This window comes from Bolinopsis microptera, chromosome 2 (assembly GCF_026151205.1).
Source record: "Bolinopsis microptera isolate Bmic1 chromosome 2, MBARI_Bmic_1.0, whole genome shotgun sequence".
In the NCBI taxonomy this organism is placed as follows: Eukaryota; Metazoa; Ctenophora; class Tentaculata; order Lobata; family Bolinopsidae; genus Bolinopsis; species Bolinopsis microptera.
In genome coordinates this window covers 13,244,503-13,250,502 of record NC_087073.1, presented here as the reverse complement: position 1 = coordinate 13,250,502, position 6,000 = coordinate 13,244,503, and positions in this window count along the sequence as shown.

Here is a 6,000-nt window from a genome sequence, read left to right as displayed (position 1 = left end):
CCGTAGAAATTGTTTACAAAATGAAACAGCTGATCAGAGAAGCGGACACTTGGGACTACACTGGAGAACAGCTCGAGAGAAACGTATTTGACCCACTAAATGAGGACGACGAAGAAATTGAGTTAGAATTTTTCAAACTTTATATTTAATTTTATTGAAATATTGGGTATTATGTTTTGTAAAATAAAAAGATGAAAAAAATTTTCAAATACCATGATTTAATTTGGGTACCAAATTTTTTTTTCCAAAAGCTGCCAAATTTGGTACTACCAAATTTGGCAGCTTTTGGAAAAAAAATCCCCATATTTTCGTTCCCACATCATTTAGGTTACTGGAATTATGTCGAACACCTTGTAATATATTATATAAGGTAAATCTTTGTAATATAAGGTAAAACAAAAATTCAAAAATGCCCAGGTAGGATATATATATATAACAAAACTGAAGCTGCAGAAGGGGGTTGATAATGTAAATGAGTGGTCCAGTGTCCACGAGTAAATTTATCATCCACGAAATCAGCGGCCTCCGTAGGTCCAATAGAAATAGAAATTCGTAATTGTTTTTGCTGCTCAAACGTCCAGAATTGAGTTTCTAATTTGTTTTTCAATTCCTATCACTTTTTTACTAAACTAAATCAATGCTATAATCTGTTTTTCATACAGTGAAATTAATTTAAAACTTAAACATGCATGGTAAATGTGATTTGTGAACAAAACTTTTGCTTGACTTTTATAACATTTTTAAACCTCACTTTTCTATTTAGTTTTGATATATTTTCTAGTAGTTATGTTTTCAGGAGTGCCCATTGGGGTTTTTATTGGTTAACTGATTAATGTTTATGATGTAAACAATAAATTAGTCCATTAGAAACAATCCCCTAACCCCTTACGAGGGGCTTTCAATCTTATTATTAATTATAATGCTTTTGGACACGAAAGGAAACACACAACGTAAGGCTTGAAATCTTATTATATTATAAATTAGTTTTATGCTTTTAAATATAATTGACAAATTATCAATGATACAAGATTTTTCAATGAAACAAGAAATTTAATTTGTATCATATTTTATGTGCGGGCCTGGAAGTTACGGTTTATGGTTATGGTTATGGTTATGGTTATGGTTATGGTTATGGTTATGGTTATGGTTATGGTTATGGTTATGGTTATGGTTATGGTTATGGTTATGGTTATGGTTATGGTTATGGTTATGGTTATGGTTATGGTTATGGTTATGGTTATGGTTATGGTTATGGTTATGGTTATGGTTATGGTTATGGTTATGGTTATGGTTATGGTTATGGTTATGGTTATGGTTATGGTTATGGTTATGGTTATGGTTTTTAAGCCCGCATATTCCTCGCCCTGTTAATAGTATGTCCTTAGGAGAATAGCAGGGACAGAAAGTGTAAAACCATATATGGTATGGGTTAGGCTTCGAGGAGAAGTTATCAATACTTTAAAGGTCGCATTGTGGTAAGCGTTTTTTACTTTCTGTACTTTTCTGTACTTTTCTGTACTTTTCTGTACAACCACAGTCTGGTAATAATTTTAGGGAGTGATTTAGCAAAAGCCTTCCACCGGTACCATTTAGTAGTTCTTAAGCCGTAATTAAGTGGGCAGGTACTAATTCTTTACCAAAATGTAATCTCCACCCTGTTCTTTATACTTGTAGGTTATATATGTTATAGAGTCATAGGTCACTTGGTCCTTATTTGGTTGGAAGTAGCAAATCTCCCACTCCCTAGCGTCTAGGCAAATAAATAACGTTTCCTCGTACTGAACAGCGATTAAAAACATAAACTGCGAACGCCATGTTGAAACTTAAGTTCTTTTTGTGGTTTGATCTGCGGAAACAGTCCGTTAGCCAGTCTCAAAGCATAACTAGCTCAACAAATTTCCCTACATTACGTCAGCAGGTTACCAATTTAAAATTGCTGAGTTTATGTTCATGTTGTTTGTTTCTTTATATTTTTATAATACAGTTGATGCACATTGCACAATGATCGCTTGGTACACGGTCGGGGCACGGTCAGCACACAGTCCGCGCACGGTCGGTAATTGATCGACACACGGTCCACCCTCCCTCGCGGCACACGGTCTATCACTATGCACACATTGTTCAAATTCTAACTTTAAATCAAATTAATTATTTCCTTATATTTAGGGAAGGGTACTGCTTTTTCGGAATATGGAGTCTGGAGTACGGGGGTTTTTGTTAAAAATATCCTTTGCAAATGGATATTAATATGTTGGAGAGCACGTCACGTTTTGCAACTGTAGCATGGACTTGGAGTGTTGCACTGGGGTAGGTCTAGTTTGGCTGCATCATTGAAGGTCCGCTGGAATTATTGGTGATTGAGCTGGGGTTACAGGTGATTGAGCTGGAGTTACAGGTGATTGAGTTTTAGTTACGGGTGATGGAGTTGTAAGAGTAGTTGGAGGGTGAAGGTTGGAACTTGTAGAAGTAGAGTCAGCAATGGATTGCGGGTTCACTGATTGTTAACTCTTAATTATAGGCCTCACGATAGGAGTCGGGTGAGTACACAAACTGTGCACGGACCGACTGTGTGCTAACCGTTCCACTGATGTCTTTTACTGTTAGTGTTGGGACCGTGCATAGGGCCATTACCGAGTTACCAAATTAGCATAATGATAAATGAATAAAACTCGATTCTCATTTCTTAATAGTTAGAGAAAACAGCATAATTACTATCATTATATTCATAATGGTTTGATTGGTCATTAGTGGTGGTACATAATGCAGTGAGATGCTGGTAATGCAAAGAATCATGCCGCCTGATGGGGCGACCCACCTTGTTTGAATACTGAGAGTGAACGATATTTATATTTTTCTTTCTGATGTTTCTAGATTGGTCGATAATTTGCTTGTGTTCAAGTATACTGCTTTATTCAACTTTATTAAACGCTTTAACCCTCCTACTCATTTTAAGCGAATAGCGCGAATACAAAATATATCTTATACATGCAAGCAGGTAATAAATACATCTTTTAAACAGAGCATGGCTAAAAGAGCGATCACGTCAGCAGTTCTGCTTATACTTCTGGTGGAGACCACACTGGCGACACCAATGCACAAAATATCAGATGGTACAACTAACAATTTGAATGTTAATATGAAAATCAATCACTATCAGGCGGGAACTTGTCGTGAGCTTAACTAAACTAAACGCTTTGCAATGATTTTCAGGGAAGAAGGAGGAAGCAAACAGTTCTAACACCCTGGCAAAGAGGCAGGTCGGATACTTTGAGCAGGAGGAAGAAGAAGCAGAGAATAATAAACTAGCGAAGCGTCAAGCGGGCTACTTTCACAGTGAAGAAGATCAAGTTTGGTTGTTTAATCGTAGCAAGCGACAAGCCGGCTATTTTAACCACGAAGATCAAGAACAAAAAGGTTCTGGAGTCCAGATGCTGAGAGACTAAACATTTTTAGTCAAATTTGGAAGAAAGTATTGAACGTGAAATATAAATACACGGTCACTCCTGAACTCCTGCCTCCTGGACTGGATTAGATATTTCGGTCTTCAAACCACCAATGGACATACTCTAAGAAGGAACAAATGTTTTAAAATATCTAAGTTAAATGTCATGTTATTGATTTACTCATGTGATATAACAATTTTCTAACCTAATAAGTAATTATTCAGGTTTTTCTACTATATTGTGTTTTTGAGGTACAATTTACTTGGTACTCGAATGAATAATTTCATATTACTGAAATCTGTGTTTTCAATTACCCTCCACAAATATGGATCGTACTTAGATTTCCTGAAAGTTTCATAGAATTTCGTCGTTCAGACTTCAGAGCGGGTGTGGCCTCCTTCTTTTTCACTCTTTTCGTTATAAAATTGGAATGCCTTAATATTGCAACTTTTTTTGGGTGCCTTTTGTTTGAAATTTGGCGGAGTTATGACCATTTTAAAATGTGACAGGAACGTGATGTCTTCACTCCATCAGTAGCTTGTTCGGCTCACATCACTTGATTGGAATTGCAACTGCTTAATTCTTTAGTTGTTCGATCTCATCAGGCAGGTATAACTTGCCACAACAATAAGTCCTTATTATGCTTTCTCGAAGATTCGATAATTTTTAAATTAAAAAGGGAATACAGACTTTTCTGATTTGAAAATTAAAACCATACGTTTTTGGATTGTCAATCTTTCATATAAAGCAAGAATTGCATCCGCTTTCTGATTTGTTGACGGGGACGCTAGATTTCCATCCACTGCATGCTCTGATCAGTACACTTCATAACACATAAATTATGCTTAAGATCCACGAAACTACTTGTGATTGTAATTATTAGGATATCGGAAGCACAAAGTAAACTATACTCTTACACGTACAAAGTCAGATTATGACATAATAGATTCAAAGCTAAATTCCGCCGTCAAATAGAAAATGTTCGATAAAATGTACCGGACGCGTGACCTGCGCCCATGTAAGGCATAATCGTTGTATAGGTGAATTCAAAAGAGCACTTCAGAATGTTCATGTATAACTATAATATAATGTGGAATGTTTCGTGCGCTTATAGTTGCAAGCTTATATGCTCTTTTGAACCGTTCGGACGTCACCACTTTTATACTTTTATATTATATATATACTAGTGTAACCCGGCCTACGGCCGGGATTTCACTGCCGCAGTTAAAAAGGGTAGGAGTAATTACCCGCTGAGTCAAAACCCGGATTAGGCGAGCAATTCTATTCGGAGTGCCCTCACGTATCCAATAGTATGCTTAAAAGATAGTAATTCTTAATCAATAATCAATAGAAATTAACCCTTAACACCATGCACCACACCAGCCTATCATATTTGTGAACATGCATTACATTGTCGTATGAAAGTATGAACTCTCTCTACAGTCCAAACAGACCGTTTGAGCACTCCCTCCCCTAATAAGTTTATAGTATTATATGACCATGTAATATATACGCCATATAATATATACGCTACATAATATTATGCAGAGAGAGAGAGAGAGCTAGCCCCGTAACTCTTGCCGTTCTTCTCAAGCCATTTTATGTAACATATTTTGTGGTACAAAACCATCAATTAAACCACTTACCACCGGCCGATTTTTATAAAATTTGCTTATTGGCTTCGTCAGAGTTTTGTCGGCACTATACCGAAAAAACCAGTCCCGTAACTATTACCGTTTTTTTTGTATAACCGTTCGGAAATTACACACAGACGATCAGACAGACAGACAGACACACACACACACACACACACACACACATTCTCGTGTTATTAAGGTGATTATAGACCTGATTAAAAACTAAGTCCTTTGACGCGTTTTGCTTATGTAGGCATTGTAATTAAATAACATAGCATGGGCGATAGTCAGCCTGATTTCAAAACGCCTTACCGTACGTGTCCGTACGCTATCGCACTAACAACGCTATCGCACTAACAACTAATAGTAATATGTAATCATTACCTCGCTTCTTTAAACTTATAAACAAGATTTATAACTAATTTCATATCAATACGATACATTTTAACATTACCACACCGAACCTTGCTTTTAGTTTTATTTTTAATTGTATTCTAGGCCTAGCTATATGTTTCAATATCAATTCAATCAAAAATCAAAATTATCGATTCAACTATGATGGTGTACTTAAGCCAAAATATATTATTTATTCCTTTAAGTTTAAGTTCAATCATTGCTTAGTGCTTATTATACTGCTCAGTTTGAAAAATTTATAATTTTATTAGCGATGAGGCTTATAGTCAAAGTGGAAAATTAATTATTATCATTGCAGCATCATTTCAAGCTTTCGCAATCAATGTTTCAGCTGTAGTCTGTACTAACAACTAATAATTCAGCTGTAGTCTGTACTACTATAATAGTTTATACCACGAGAAGGTTGAAACATTCAATGTGTTCCACATCACACATACGCCGCGCACTAAACATAAACAGTGATCATGTTTTATTTAATTTGCTGTTAAAGATTCAAGTTGGATAAC